Genomic DNA, 16,807 nt, shown 5'->3' on the forward strand with positions numbered 1-16,807 from the left:
GCAAGATATGAGACCTGGTTCCTCCAGTAGAAATGCACCCATAGTTCTTAAGTTACTGAAAAAGTTCCTGGTTTTCTGAGATTATTCCTGTGCTGAAAATGTACCTAAAGTTTGTTAAGTTACGGCAAAAGTTCCTGGATTCTTAGATTATTCCTGTGCTGAAAATGTACCTAAAGTTTGTAAGTTTGTAAGAAGGAAAAGCTTCTGCACTTCTGAGGATATTTCTTCTCTGAAAAGGTACCTAAAGTTCATAATTTACTAAAAGAGATCCTGGGCTTCTGAGTACACTTGTGCTCACAACATACCTGAAGTTTGTAAGTTACTGTTCCTGGGCTTCTGAGATTTTTCCTGTGATGAAAATGTACCTCAACTTCGTAAGTTACTGAAAAGGTTCCTGAGTTTCTGAGAATATTGCTGTGTTGAAAACGTACCTAAAGTTAAATCGTTAAAAAAAGTTCCTGGGTTTTTGAGAATATTCTTGCAGCGAAAATGAACCTAAAGTTTGAAAGTTACTGAAAAAGTTCCTGGCTTTCTGAGATTATTACTGCAGTGAAAACATACCTAAAGTTTGTACGTTCCTGAGTTCAGCCTATAAATAATAACAACATGGATCTAATGTGTTCTGCTGGCAGAAAATTCAGGAATAAAAACTCTACAGCTCCAGTATATGGCCAAGATATTACCTTACACATTTAAATAATGAGCCTAATATTTGAATAGTTGGATGATGTTCGTAACCCAGAATCCATGAAATTTATTTCACAGTTAAAGAGTCCTTGACTGCAAAAAGTTTGACAACCACTGCTCTAAATGACTATGTCATCATAATTATCCCGAATCTCTCTCAGACTTTCTGGTCATGGAAAAAAAACAGTACTAAACCCTGCTTGACCTTGACTTCTCCAATGGAAAACAACCTTGAACTATTGTCAACACCTGACAAAGGCACAGAGGTCTTTATCTTCTCAACAAAGTGATCAAGATCAAGTTTCAGGCCCCATTATTTTGGATGGCCACTAAAAATACATGAGCGAACAGAGCTGTCCCAGAGAGATCTGCTCGGTGATTATCTCAGGTTGGAGGAACATATTTTGAGGCTTGTATTTCTGTATTTAACCCTTCATGGCCTAGCCACTGCCTGCCTGCCCATACTGAAATGTCACACAAACTGTGTGAATTTAACACGTGGTTTTCAGACACTTCACGTGTTACGTTACATGCATTTTTTTTTTCACGCGTACAATTTTTTGCATTTAGTGCATGTGCTGTTATTTTTCACGATTCATTTATGTTCATGTTTTTTTTTCCACGTAAGTCATTTATTTCCATGTGTGATTTTTTTCCCCACAAATGTTCATTTATTTTCTCTTTACTTTTACACATTTAATAAATACATTTAATTTCATGTTAATTTTTCACATATAGTCCATGTGTTTTTATTTTTCAGATGCGATTCCTTGCACACGTTTTCAGTTATTTTTATGTGATTTATTTACACATAGTGCATGTGTTTTTTTTTTATTTTTCAAATTAGATTTTTTTTCCTCAACTCATTATTTTTTAACACATTATTCATTTATTTGCATGATAATTGTTTGCATGTAGTGCACATGATTTTATTTTTCACTTTCCGCCCCCCTCAAATGATTGTCACAAATTTAATTTTTCACTTACTCACATATTGCTTACAATGTCACATTATGAGCAATATGCACTTTCTCTGGTTTTTCAGATGTGAGAAACATATAGTCACATGTGAAATGTATGTGACTTCTTCTGTAAAGGTTTACACACAATGTCAAAATCCCAAATCTTTCACTGAATGGTTAAACAGTGGCATCCATTTGACAAATCTGAAGCGCCAATGAGAGCAATAAACCAAAACAAAACAAGGGATTACAACAGGCTCCATGACCATCACCTCTCTCAGAGGGCAGGCATTAGCATATGAAAGTGTCACGCTCACGGCACAGGACTGCAATATTTACTCAGCTGTCTTTGCTGCTTCTGTCCTCCCTACACCACAGATTCCTTCCACACATGCAGGGCAAACACACAGAGCTGAAACAATGTCCCATGACCTGTACTGTAAAAAATGTCTCCCCTGGGCTGCTGCATGAACTCTACAATGAGCCATGGTGTGACGGTGGCCACCGTTGCTCGGCAACAGATCAGCCGGGTCTCTTACAATACAGTAATTCAGCGAGCAACACTCTCGAGTGCTTACACGTTCATACTGAAATAGCTCTTGACAATGAACTGACTTCACCTGTTCCAAACATCTGTGGATCTTTTTAGGATGTTCTCTCTGAGAACCCAGTGTTCATTTACAACCAGGTGTGCATGTGGTTTTCTTTCATATCCTTTCTTAACCGTGTTTTTGCAATGACACAGTAAAAATTGGCTCACAAGACACACAATGCTGTTACCACTGAAATCTGCCTTGTATTCAATTGTACTAGCTAACTAACAAGATTGCATTATTATTAACAGTAAAATTCTCTCAGGAGAAATTTGTACAAATTCAAAAGAGCAAATGCAATGAGGTTGGCTTTCATGCAGTTGAAGTTGTAAGTTGTAAGAAAGGGTACAAACACTAAACCTTAACCCTAAGCTTCAGATTAACCCAAGTTCTTACAAATTTGTGAGACAATGTTGCTATAAAGATTAGATTTATTTTTCCACATTTTTCCACATTTAGTCTAACTACAGCATGAAAGAGTCTGCTTTGGTCTGGTGCTTCTGCAGTTTGACAGGATTTGGACTAACACTACATTATGTTAAAGTGGGCCTCTGATATAAGATACGAATAGACTCCCCAAAATCTGGCAAAGTAATCCAGCAACTCAATTTTCTATCACTTGTTAAGCCAAATGACTGAAGTTGACATGTCTAACTCAACTAAATCAGTTTTTCTAAAAATGTACTCAAGTTTAACTCAAGTTTCTTGAAATATCTAACTCACATGACTCAAATTTCTTAAAATGTTTAACTCAAGTGAATTGAATTTCTTACAATGTCTAACTCAATAACTGATGTTAACATGCCTAACTCAACTAACTCAAGTATGTCAGGTTGCCTAAAATGTCTAACTCAAATAACTCAAGTTTCTTAAAATGTCTAACTCAAGTGACTCAAGTTGCCTGAAATGTTTAACTTAACTGATATTTATAAAAAGTTGAACTCGAGTAACCTAAGTTTCCTAAAATGTCTAACTCAGGAAACTCAAATATCTTACCATATCTAACTCAAGTGACTATTTCTAGCTCCACCCACATGTCCATGTTTTTTTACGCATAGTACCCAAGGATGGAGGGTAACCAAATTCAGTACGGCAATGAAGACGAAATGTGGGATCACAGCTTTGTTACCACACTATTCTGTTCTGCACTGTCTGGTGGAAAGGTGCTGTAAAGGACCTTATACAGGATCAGCACTAATGGCTTTGATCATATGAACATAAGAGTGGTTTCTTATTGACATGCCAGATACACATGAGCCCACATGTCCAGACTACTCAGTGTTAGCCGACCTCATTCAATATGTGTGGCTTGTTAGTGATTTCTCCCTCAAGTCTGTAGACTTGAGTATTGTAATGAATTTGACCTTCAGCAGATTCAGCAGGGTGAACAGGAACAGGCCCCAAAGGAGTGTTTTCCAAAGCTGAATTTATATGATCTTGTCCTGATAGTCAATATGAGTTGGAATTTGAGTTTGATTCGCTTTGTGAAACAACAGAACTTTTGAGATACCAAAGACTTTGGATACAAATGGCACTCAGAATCTTGACTCAAATTCATGACTCAAAGATCTTGCATATATGTTACAGATTGCTGGTTAATAGATTTGATTTAATTAACTCTAAAGAACACACAAGTCTGCCAAATTCAAACTGTGGTTTAGTTGGGTTTTATGAACCACTAAGGAGTAAAACAGGTCGAGAATATGACTTCCTGTCTTTTCAACCTTTGGAAACTTGCATATAGGAGATGGTGGCTTTTCACACCACAAACATGTAGACATCAATGTCTGAAAGTAACAGCGCAGAACATGCAGTCATGTCCCCCCATCCATGTCCTAACCTTGTTACATGTCAAGAGACGTTTCAACATGGCAGTAAATCCATAACTCTCTTCTTTCCCCACTCCAGTACATGCCAATGTTCTCTCTGTCGCTCACCATACATCAATCCTTTCAGTCATTCATAAATTCTGAAAAAAATGCCCTTTTAGTTAATTGCTGGGCAAATTTAATTTCTAAAAAAGCTCTTCAAAGAGCGAGAGGTAATGAAGTTGGGACTTCTCCGCCGATCCCCTCAGCACCCCACCCTCTTCTCCTCACAAGGCCGAGTGTGAGTGTTGGACACTTACATTAGAGTCGGATGATTATGTAGGGTGAAGTGCTCCACAGCTCCGCTTATTGTAGCTGACACAATGCCCTTGTCTGAGCTACACAAAGGACAACTGGTTAAGAAGTTTGTGAAGGACAATCCCCCCCCCCCCCCCCCCCCCCCCCCAACATCATCACCCCACCCGTAACAAATAGAACATCGCTGTGGCAGCCTTGGACTCGGAAATTCTCCGCTCGACAGGGGACATACATCAATCCGTCAGGGTCCAACCATAGACAAGCTGTAACCTTCAAAAGTCTCAGCATCGGTATAGAATGGCTAGCATTCAGACTGAGCCACTTTTCTCTCTGGGCTTTGCTTAATATAACTGCCGGCTGGTTAAATTAAGATGCCGTTGAATAACACTCCTAAGTCCAATTTAAGCGCAACCCCTACCGTGTCCTCTCGAGCCCTCAATTATGCTGAGCGTGCCACAGAGTAACCTGCTGCAAACTTCTTCCTGTGGCCATTAGCAACAGGGTGAAAGAACAGGAACTTGGAAAAAAATTAGTCATTAAAATTGGTCATATGAATCTGACATATAAAATTGTACTATGTGGGCCAGCCTGGGAAATCCCTTTATATGATGAAATTGTGACTTTTTCTACTTATGTTTCTCTTTTGCATGCATCTGAAGTAAAGTTCTAGCATTTTAGAGTCTGTTCACCTGCAAATTGTGAAAATAGACAAAATCACATTGAAAGATTTTATGACGACTGTGCTGCAGGAGCATCATAGACATTTTTTGACAGCCGGTATTTGATTACAAACTATATTAATTATGCTTATATCAATTTCACTACTGCACGTAGCTATCCAACAACTTGATCAAAGCCTGACATTTACTTTGTGAGAAAATCACTTAGCTAGCAAGGTTTTAGACTTTAGGCAGATCTTTAGGCAGACTGATTGTTTTTACCACCGTGTTTGTTAAATTGGCTCCTTACACAACGTGACCATTGCTGGAAGATAGTCTAGGCAAGGTTCAAGAAAAAATATTTCCATGTCATTTTGGTGAAATTTATGGGTTTTTTTTTATTATTCTTTTGCCAATAGGCAGTGAAACCCAATTTTGCTCAAAACTTCATCTTTTTTGACTGTTTGACGGAACTCACCCAAGGACTGGTTTTTCCCAGACCACCACACAAATACTGTTAAAAAAATATTCTGTAGAAATATGGAAATAATTGCCAAGGCTTCCAACTCTAATTTTTTCCATCCATCCATTTTCTATACCGCTTATCCTACACAGGGTGGTGGGGGAGGCTGGAGCCCATCCCAGGGGACTCAGGGCACAAGGCAGGAGACACCCTGGACGGGGTGCCAACCCATCACAGAGCACAATCCTACACATACTCATTCACACACTAAAGACAATTTGGAAATGCCAATCAGCCTACAACATATCTCTTTGGAGTACCTGGAGGAAACCCCCGTGCCTTGAATGAATCCTGTTAGAATCATAAAAGCCTAGTAAAGTACACTTTTAAAAAATTCTGTAACCGTAAAAAGCGTACTTTACTAGGCTTTTATGATTCTAACAGGATTTTACAGTAACACTTTATAGTAGTGTTTGGAAAACCATAAGACCACACTGATTTTACTATAGCGCTTTATGGTAACTATAATGATTATGTAAGTCATTAAGCCATTTAATCTTGACTTTACCCTGGTTTTACTGTATTTCTTACTTGAATTTGAACTGTTCTGCTACTTTTAAGGTTATCATATGTTTGAAAGACATGGTCTGATACAGCAGTTCTCAATATATTACTTGTCAATCATGTAATACTCAGGTCTCAGGTGTATAACACATGACATTTTTCCACTATAATGAAATAACATATAATAAAATATTAACATACTATTTTTTGCCCATACTATGGGGCCGTGGTTTAATATCGGGTTGATATTTAAAGCGGAAGATTTATCCCAGCTCACTTGACCCTGGACAAGGCTTGATACAAAACAAAACAAAAGAAAAAACTCAACTATGGCCTTGTACGATTACTGTTACGATGGTATTTTGTTCCAGTGTAATCAAAAGAAATGAAACGAATTACAAAAAGATGATGACTGTGCAACTTTAATACTGTAATGTAATATAGTAAAAACTACTGAAGCTGTCCTACAAGATAAAATAAATATACTCTTATCAAATATTTCTGCAACTCCTTTAAAATTTAGTGTGTTATTCTTTTACTAGAGGAAAAAAATCCTTACTTTTTTTTTTTTTTTTTTGGATTCTTTGCTTTCATGAAGTAGTTCTCCATGTAGAGGAAGCGACTTTCACACCTCCAAAATCTCAACAACGCATTGTTCGGATCTACAATGCTATAGGGCAGGCAAATATTTTTTTCAAATGTTTTATTTAGCCCACTCACGCCTACAAGTAGAAATCATGCAACTTTTTATCAGGACACTGTGAGACAGTATTTCTGTGGCTATTTCACTACTATGGTGTAAACACCACTTTATCATAGCCACACCTTTATTTTTTCTACTCTGTCTACTTTCTCCTTACCTCAGTGAAACATTAGAGTTTCTTTTTATGAACACCTGACCATCACCTGACCATCACACCCATATGTGGTTCTTCCTCAAACTGTTGCCACAAAGTTGGAAGCACACAATTGTCTAGAATGTCTTTGTATGCTGTAGCATTACAATTTCCCTTCACTGGAACTAAGAGGCCCAAACCTTTTCCAGTATTACAATGCTCCTGTGCACAAAGCGAGCTCCATGAAGACATGGTGTGGTAAGGTTGGAGTGGAAGAACTCAAGTGTCCTGCACAGAGCCCTGACCTCAACCCCACTGAACACCTTTGGGATGAACTGGAACACCGACTGCACCCCAGACCTCCTCACCCAACATCAGTGCCTGATCTCACGAATGCTCCTGTGGTGGAATGAGCACAAATCCCCACAGCCACTCTCCAAAAGCTAGTGGAAAGCCTTCCCAGAAGAGTGTAGGTTATTATAACACAAAGGGGGGTTAAATCTGGAATGAGATGTTCAACAAGTACATATGGCTGTGAAGGTCAAGTGTCCACTAACTGTATGTCCTTGTGGCCATAGACGGTAAGTTCAGCAAATAGAAAAAGACAAAAACCCTACTCCTTACTGACCATCACAAAACAAATGTTTCTGTTTGTTTGACTTTCTATACACTTCATGGTGATGTTACAATAACTGCAAATAGAGCGATTGCTACCCGTTGCGACCTGCTGCACTACACTCATCGGTCAAGTCATCGGTTATCTGGTTGACCACAGAAAGATTTTTACTGGGTGCTTTTGCTTAATTAGCATGCATGTATGATAGATGAACTTTTGAGAATCATGAAATTGCAGGTTTGAGGAAAGTCTGATGTCATACTAGTCTCCTGCTTACTACGCGCAGTCATCTCAGGTTAAAAAACAAAAAATAAAGATGCTAGCTAGACCTGAACATCTTTTACGAGTGATGTTCATAGCTGAAACGTTGGCCAAGGCTACACTTTATTACATTTAGGTTTCTGGGTAACCAAAACATGAGACTGGGCAGTGCATTGGAGCTTTTCCTTCCCCAGTGGGCTAGCTAATAAAATTTATGGCTTGTCCACCCCTGAATTCTGGTGTATGACACTGCTCCCAATACACACATTAACATTATGCTCGCAGATACGTACAAGGATGCAGAAGTATAAATCAGGCCTAGGTCTGTAGTGGACATAGTAGTATTAAAGCTACGACAGATTTACCATTGTAAAAAAAAAAGGTTAATTTTTTTTGTATATGGCTTTCACCCAAACTCATCAATCACAAATTACAAATATAAACAACCTAAAAAAGAAATCCCCAGACGCAGCCATTAATCCCCCAGTCCCCCTACCTCTCCTACAGCGTCCTGACTTCTGATATATTTGAGTACATGAGGTACTGAACTGTTTGCCAGAGCCATATTGAGCTCCGTCTTATCTCTTTCAACATTGTGTTGTTATAAAGACGGGAAAACAAACCTTAAGTCATTCAGTGTTGGTACACTGTGGCCTCTTACAGCTGTTGAAGAGAACACAGGACGTACAGTGAGAACCTGCTCGCACTGATATAGTGTGATATAAAAACCTGTTGGTGCATGCCAAAAACACTCCGCACCATGCCTCTGTGCTTGTTTAATGTCTCGGTGTGAGACATTTCACTCTGGACTTTTGAGTTAAAGAAGCTGAAGGAGATTTCACGCATGTGCAGTGCAGCGCCTCGTACAAGTGCCATAAATCGCATGCATAATACTAGTCCACTCTATAAAAATGTCACCGGTACACCCCACTCGCCCTGGGCTGACATTTCTATTCTACAGATGGAAAAATCATTTCAGTGCAGCACTGCTGACAGATGAGCTGGCACCCAGAGACATGATTTAAGATCCTTCTTTTCCTTTTGCCCTCTACTTTTGCTTACGCCGTTAGTTTTAATACAGGACTTTTTTTTGCTTGCATTTGTTTCCTTTTTTCCCTCCCTTCAGCTCCTAGCCTCCTCCTCCTCCTCCTCCTCCTCCACTTCTTCATAGCACGAGCCAATTTAAGAGCCACTGTAAATGTCTTCTCCTTAAAAGCTGCTGCAGAGCTAAGATCTTTTGCTGGCATGCTCTCGTCGGGCCGTGGCGTTTACAAGAGCACGTCCCGCCAGTCATTTCTTTTTTTTTCTTGAACAAGGCAGTGCTTGCGTGCGCACTTCGCCGCTTGATTTATCTGACCTCGATCTCACTACGAAGGCTGCTGTTGTGTTTCTTTCTTCTTCTTTTTTTTTTTTCCAAAACTATGAATAATGCAGCGCAATCTCCATTACGATCAATCAATTACAGGTCATGAAGGAGGGACGTGACGACCTTACGTCCAGTAGACGAGTCTGTCATTATCTCCCAAACAATTAGCTGCGTAACGCATGCATGCACAAGGAGGTTGCACATACACCCAAGCGTGTTCTTCTCCTGTCCTTATTTCCTCATCCTGCCTTTCACATGCACTCCCACTGCTCTTTTGCACTCACACAATAGCATTTCTAATTCTCACTGTAATTGCATTCAGCATGAAGGTCAAAGTCCCATCACCTGGGCCGTGTAAGTTCAAGTCAGCATGTGATAAACATGCGTGGAACGGTAATTCCACAGAACAAACAATACGAGGGTTCACAAACCTTGTATTTTGCACTCCAAATGTCTAACCTGTGCTCTTTTCTATTTTTTGCAGCCATAGATTGAATGTGGACGAAGGAACCTGTAGAAAAGAAGTACTGCAGCCATCATACATCAGAAAATAAACAGTAGTCTTATCAAATATTTCTGCAACTCCTTCAAAATTTAGTCAGTTTCCTTAGTTTTGATTTTTTTTACCACACAAATAGCAACCACTGTATGAAAGAAAGTTCCTTGAAGGGTTTTTTTTTTGGATAGATATGGGTTCTTCGAGTTCTTCCAGTTTCCACAAAAAAAGAAAAACTACACAAAAAAAAGGGTTCTTTAAGGGTTTTTTGAATAGTTATGGCATCTTTGCTTTCTTCACTTTTAATAATGACTATGAAATGTAACAATGTCATGTCATAAAAACTACAGTAGCCATCATGCTAGTACACTTATCAAATATTTCTGCAACTCCTTCAAAGGCTAGTCACTTTCTTCAGTTAGTTTTGATTTTAGACATCCACTGTAATGTTTTGGGATAATTCTGGGTTCTTTGCCTTCCAGTATCACAATACAGAACTGCTAGCTGTCATTCTATTAACCCATTTTAAACCTGCCTATGCTATGATATGCTATACTCCGTCTACGACAGCGACGAGGCCTTGACCACCTACATCCAACACGGCAAGGCTGTGAATCGACAGCTTTACGCTGGCCGAAATGCAGAAAAAAAAGCTCAAGATACCTCGAAGATATCTGGAAACTTTCTCTGAGAATATGAAGATGCTGCCCATAGACATGGCTCATCTAAAATTTCTTCAAAGTTTTAGTCAGGTTTTTACTTTCTTGATGAATTCTCTGTGATTGGGAAACAACTTCGGTGTAGTGTTGTAGACACAGAGAAAGGGATTATGGGTAATTGCTCATTTCTGTGCAATATAACAGACACTGAAATCAATATCTGGTCCTGATCTGAAAAAGAAAATATTGTTTTTCTTTTTGGTCTACCGTGTGATACAATTAATACAGAACTAAAGCTCAACACACACCCACACACGCACCACAACACTACAAGCCATTACTTCGTCACTTATGTGTGTAAATGTGTTTGACTGCAATAACTGAGAGTGACTGCAATGCATCCCAGACCAGAACACACTTCACTATTTAAACATTATTTCTCAGAAGTCTGAAGAGAACACAGCAGTGATGAAATTCAGAAGCATCATCCGGACCATTGCACACACCAAACCACCTTACCAACACCAAACCTCCACTGGGAGATTAGAAATGTACCTCCACAATCGAAGACTGCCATCTACAAACACCTGAACTAATAACTCTGTGACCTGTTAACCTCTGACCCCTGACCTATTGGCATTTACTTCTGCTCCAGCTCTATTCTGAGTGGAAATGTAAAGAAGTTAATAAAGTCTCAGTGACAAAAATCTATACGTAATCCATACTCAGTTATTATCTTACTAATAAGTGCTTAACACAGTGTTAATTCTCGCTACTAGTTTAATACATTATGACTTGATTTAGGGATCAGCAAGAAATATTTCATCAAAACACTCGATACTGAATCATGATAGTTTTGCTCAGATGCCTAGTTCAAATATGATTTCATTTAACATTTGTACAAAGGGAACTAATTTATCAAGAAATGCTCACAATACTCTGAAAAGTGTATCAGGTTAGTATATTGTGATATCATATCACAATACCTGGAGCCAGTTTCATAATAATGTCGATATTTAGGTTTGCCCAAATGCCAAGTTCAGAGATTTGCAAAAATTCTGCAAACCTTGGAAGGAAAAATGAGGGAAAATAAGTCAATTGTTACAATCGGTTGTTACAGCGAGTAACATTAGAGGTATAAAATCCTAACGATGCTCACAATACTCTGAAAAGTTTATCATGTTAATATATTATGATGTCATATCACGATACCTGGAGACATTTTCACAATAATCGATATGCACTCATACTATTTGCACTAAAACTATTTAGTTTTACTAAATAACAATAGCGTTATAAATCAAACAGTGCTCACAATACTCTGAAAAGTGTATCATGTTGATATATTGTGATAGCAACACCATCATACCTGTTGTGCACAACTGCCAAGTTCAAATAGTCACACAAAATTTAGCAAACTTAGCAAGAAAAAGAAGGGAAAATAAGTTAGCTGTTACAAACTGTTATTCACTGCAGTGAATAAATTTTCTAAAGCTCTAAATCTGTCTAAATGTGACCCACATTAGACAGAAAATTCTATCATTTTAATAAACTGCAATATCATCAATACCTTGAGACATCACAGTTTTGCTCAATTGCCAAGTTCCATGATTTTTTTTTTTTTCATTTAACATTTGCCCAAAAAAAAAAAAAACGTGTTACCAGGCCTGCCGTGTATATTTGCTGGAACAAACCATTTCAAAAGGGTCCCCAAGGAGACACACACACACACACACACAAAACCTGTGAAATGTAAACAGCATTAATGCCTAATTGAACTATAACTCATTCTAATGCAATATTAAATATTGCTTTATACACTCCCTTGACTTAAGCAGTTCTTTTTCTTTCTTCTTTTTTTGTGCGCTTGATTTCTTACATCTCGACATCTTAGCTAACCTCTTAGCGTGAATGAAGGTAAAGGATAGCCAGAGACCCTCTACATATGAGAAAACAACTGTAACTAGCCACAAAGTTTCAGTGGGTGGAAGCTCTTACCGCAAAAATGGAGCAGACTAAACCAAAATCGGGAAATGCTAACTTATTATATAAGTCGTAATCCATAACCCATTCCACCCCGCCTCTCAAACTTGAGTCAGTAACAGTAAGGTTATAAATCCTAAAGATGCCCACAATACTCAGAAAAGTGCATCATGTTAATGTGGTGCAACCTGAATCATATCATATTATTATATTTCCCAGCCGGAATTTGATTTATTACTTAATAAACACGTTTAAAATGACATTTATATGTGATACCCCGATTACATGACAGATAATTTAATGACTTTGGTTTAAATGAGTATTTTCAGACGTAACTTATGTTCAGCTTACTGAGAACACCTTGCAGTTATGTAGCTGCATTAAAACGAGACTAGATGGAGTAGTATCCCTAACACAGAATCAATAACAACATCAATGATCACAGCTTTGACCACTCATTGACCTACTCTCTCTCCTTAAATGGAGTAAATAATACGGCAACACTTTCAGTAAGTCAGGTATCCATAACGCATTATAAGTGCATTCCTAAAGATTTTAATTCATAATGCGTGATAAAGATTGAAATAACTGTACATAAATGTTCAAAAACGAACCCATAAAATGTTATAACAGCAGAGTATAAGGCTTTCTAGCACAAAGTGACATAATGAATTATAAAACATATTTGACATGCTTATAGCATTATTAGCAAGAGCACTGCTATGAACCTGTGTTAATTCACATAATCTTTAATGCTCCTCTTCCTGTGAAGATTAATTAAAGCATTATGTGAATGACCATAACAATTGTTATAAAGCTTCATAGCACAAAGTGACATAATGCATTATGATACATATTTTATCTGTTCTCAGTGTGATTGGTGAGACCAGTGCTATAAAGCTTTATGACAATTACGTTCATTCATAATGCTTTAGACTCAGAGCTCAAAGCATGCCTCCACTCTAACCTGACATAAGTGTCTATAACTGTACGCAAATGTTCATAAATGCACACATAAAGTATTATAACAGTATAGTATAAGGTTTTATACCACAAAGTGACACAATGCATTATAACACATATTTAACCTGTTCTTAGAGTCATTGACAGGACCACTGCTAGCTTTATAACAACTGTTATGTTCATTCACATAATCTTTAATGCTTTATAAAGCTTCATAGCACAAAGTGGCATGACGCTTTCTAATGCATATTTTACCCGTTCTTAGCATTATTAGCAAGAGCACTGCTATAAACCTTTATGACAAATGTCATGTTCATTCACATAATACTTTATATAGACTCAAAGCTCTAAGCATGCCTCCACTCTAACCTGTCATATGCTCCTACAACAGTACACAAATGTTTATAAACACACACATAAAATGTTATGACAGCATAGTACAAAGTACAAAGTGACATAATGCATTATAATGCACATTATAATGCACCAGTGCTATAATGCTTCATAACAAATGTTATGTTAATTCGCGTAAAGCTTTGTATACACTCAGCTCAAAGCATTCCACTCTTACTTGACATAAGCCTTTATAACTGTACATAAACGTTTATAAATGCACACATAAAATGTATAAGGCTTCAATGCTTTATATAAACTAAGAGTTTAACTCATACTTTCACTCCTTCACACTTGATACAATCCTTAATGCTCTACTTCAAAAGAAAATACATGAAAGTATTATGTGAATGAACATAACATTTGTTATAAAGCATTATAGCACTAGTCTCGCCAATAATGAGAGGAACAGATAAAATATGTGCATTGTAATGCATTATGTCACTTTGTGCTATTAATCCTTATACAGTTTCTTATAATATTTCTGTGTGCTTTTATGAACAGTTACAGAGGTTTATGTCAAGCCTTAGGAAGCATTATGTAGGAATGGTTTATAAAAATCTTTATGAATGCACTAAGAATGCATTACAGAGATCTGCTCCATTAAAGAAAAGTGTTAGCAGTAATAATTCTGACAGCTAAAGCGACCTCTTGTCTTGTCATGAATGCTGTCTGGATTTCATGCCATCTGTGTGACTGTGTGTACGCAAGAGGCAAAACATCACACTCCTGTCAGACCCACAGCCCAGAGCTGCTATCAGGCACTGGATTACACGCACAGTAACGCACAGGAGAACCCCAAAGAAGCCAGAAGAGCTAGACAATGCCAGCAGGCTCTATCCAGCCTGAGTGTTGCATTCGGGGCTTTCTTGTTTATTTGCTCCGCAGATACGCGGACGCGAACGCAGCCTGGCGCATTGGGCGCTTGGGCTGTGCGTAGAGGCGCGCGTCTCATCCATCCACCCATCCATCCATCCATCCATCCACCCATTCATACATCCACCCATCCATTCATTCATTCATGAACCCATCCATCTACAATTCAGCATCCTACAGGACCCACTTCTCCACCCGTCAGCTCCGTACCTGCTCACTCACATGGCTTTACATGACATTTCTCCGCTGCGTCTTTTTTTTTTTTTTTTTTGAAATGCGCGTCCCCGCCACCGCCGCGTCCACGTCGCCGCTTCTTCTTCCTCTTCTTTCTTTCTCTTTCTTTCTTTCTTTAGCCGCACAATGACAGATTAAAGTGATAAACTCTCAGTAGGACCCGATTTTCTCCGGCACTCCTGCGATGGACCGAGTGTGATCGGTGATCCCAGGCATCCCACTGCCACACACACACACACACACACACACACACACACACACACACACACACACACACACACAGGCTACACTCCTCCTGTCTTAAAGCGACAGTAGAGCTCTTTCTGCTGCTCAGGTTCCTCTGGGTGAGGACAGAGTCTTGAGGATTTACACGGTTAAGAGAGACAGAGGAGGTCCAACACTTCCTCACACACACACACACACACACACACACGTGTCTTACTATCCTTGTAAGAACCTTCCTCTGACATAATTATTAATGCAGCTAAATAAAGCCTAAACACCTAGACCTAACCCTGACCTTAACACCTTAACCTCAGTAACCAAAAGAAAACCATTTGGCTCTTTTAGATCAAAACTGCTGGTTATTCCTATCCTCACAAAGACACACACACACACACACACACACACACACACACACGCACACATTTCTGAAACCAGTGAATGTACATACCATGTATCAGTGATCAAAATCAATTAGATTACAAGAAGTCATTCACTTATTTATTCATTTATTCAGTTATCTATTTAAAAGTACTCTTAAAAAAAGTCTACAATTTAACGCAGTGTAAATGTTTGGGTTGCGTGGATATCTTTGTATCGGGGGCACAGTGGCTTAGTGGTTAGCACATTTGCCTCACACTTCTAGGGTTGGGGGATCGATTCCTGCCTCTACCCCGTGTGCATGGAGCTTGCATGGTCTTCCCGTGCTTCAGGGGTTTCCTCTGAGTACTGTGGCATCCTCCCCGAGTCCAGGTACATGCACTGTAGGCTGATTGGCATTTCTAAATTGTCCATAGTGAGTGAATGGGTGTGTGCAGTTGTGCCCTGCAATGAGTTGGCACCCCATTCATGCTGTCCCCTGGGACAGGTTCCAGGCTCCCCACAACCCTGTGTAGGATAAGGATACAGAAAATGGATGGATATTTGTATCAGATATTTTAATTTCTAGATCATAAAGGGGTCCAAGGATATTTTATCCAAGGATATTATTATTATTATTATTATTATTATTATTATTATTATTATACCAAGTTCACACTCTTCATCCCACATATCAGGCATTTAGGGTTTTTTTAGTGGCTAGAGTAAACAAAGCCTGTGCAGTCTAAAGTGGGCTGAGATCCTGATGGGAGTTTCACAGCTTTCTCGAATATGAAATGATGTGAAGGTGTTGCTGCTCCTCCTCTCCAGATCCACTCTTCCATTCACACATTTGAGATCACTGTAGTAAGTTACGAGGGCTGCCTTTTGCTTCTCTTATGCATTTTATAAGGACTAAACTCTGAACTTTGTTTGCTTCCCATCTGTCTTTTTTTTTTTTTTTTTAACTCACAGACAGATGACAGATTAAAGAAACAAACATGGTGGCTCTGGTATGCTGGTGGGGGGGGACATTTATTTATTTTTACTGGCCCACTCATCTCCTTAAAGCGAAGCGTTACAGCAAATCAATACTGCGGTTCTTCTGACTGATCACCTTTATCTTATATAGGAATCATTTCTAATCTTATGGGTATGGTCTCTTCCAGGTTGACTCAGCCCACACTCACAGGCCACGAGAATTCACTGAACGGTTTGATGAGGATGAAAACGATGTAAATCATCACTGTCAAGGCACCAGCTGAGGAAAATCTTTTGCGTGTCCGTCGCTCTCGTACAGTTCCAGAGATGTGTAGAATTGACGACAAGGTGCATTGAAGCTGTACTGGCAGCTCATAGTGGCCCAGCATGTTAATAAAACACTTTATGTTGAGCTTAATTTGTCATATTTCCTGTATATACAGTACTTTATTCCATAAATGAATTTAATTCCATTCATGTCATAATAAATCACTAACCATCATTTTT

At 38.7% G+C, this 16,807-nt stretch overlaps 1 protein-coding gene and 1 long non-coding RNA gene across 4 annotated transcripts in view; one reads left to right on the forward strand and one right to left on the reverse strand.

Annotated features, from left to right (window-relative positions):
* The window catches only part of LOC117599049 (uncharacterized), a 52,648-nt gene extending 41,651 nt beyond the window's left edge, over window positions 1-10,997 (forward strand). The window contains exon 4 of the long non-coding RNA XR_004579482.2: window positions 9,618-10,997. This is a non-coding gene — a long non-coding RNA (uncharacterized LOC117599049). The remainder of the gene's footprint in view (window positions 1-9,617) is intronic.
* The window catches only part of nrip1a (nuclear receptor interacting protein 1a), a 47,374-nt gene extending 32,372 nt beyond the window's left edge, over window positions 1-15,002 (reverse strand). For 2 of the 3 annotated variants that reach the window (XM_053239527.1, XM_053239525.1), the window contains exon 1: window positions 14,714-15,002. The gene's annotated coding sequence lies outside the window, so the exon portion shown is untranslated. The remainder of the gene's footprint in view (window positions 1-14,713) is intronic. The other variant, XM_053239526.1, reaches the window with a different exon arrangement.
* Between the last annotated feature and the right edge of the window lie 1,805 nt (window positions 15,003-16,807).

This window comes from Pangasianodon hypophthalmus, chromosome 14 (assembly GCF_027358585.1).
Source record: "Pangasianodon hypophthalmus isolate fPanHyp1 chromosome 14, fPanHyp1.pri, whole genome shotgun sequence".
Lineage (NCBI taxonomy): Eukaryota > Metazoa > Chordata > Actinopteri > Siluriformes > Pangasiidae > Pangasianodon > Pangasianodon hypophthalmus.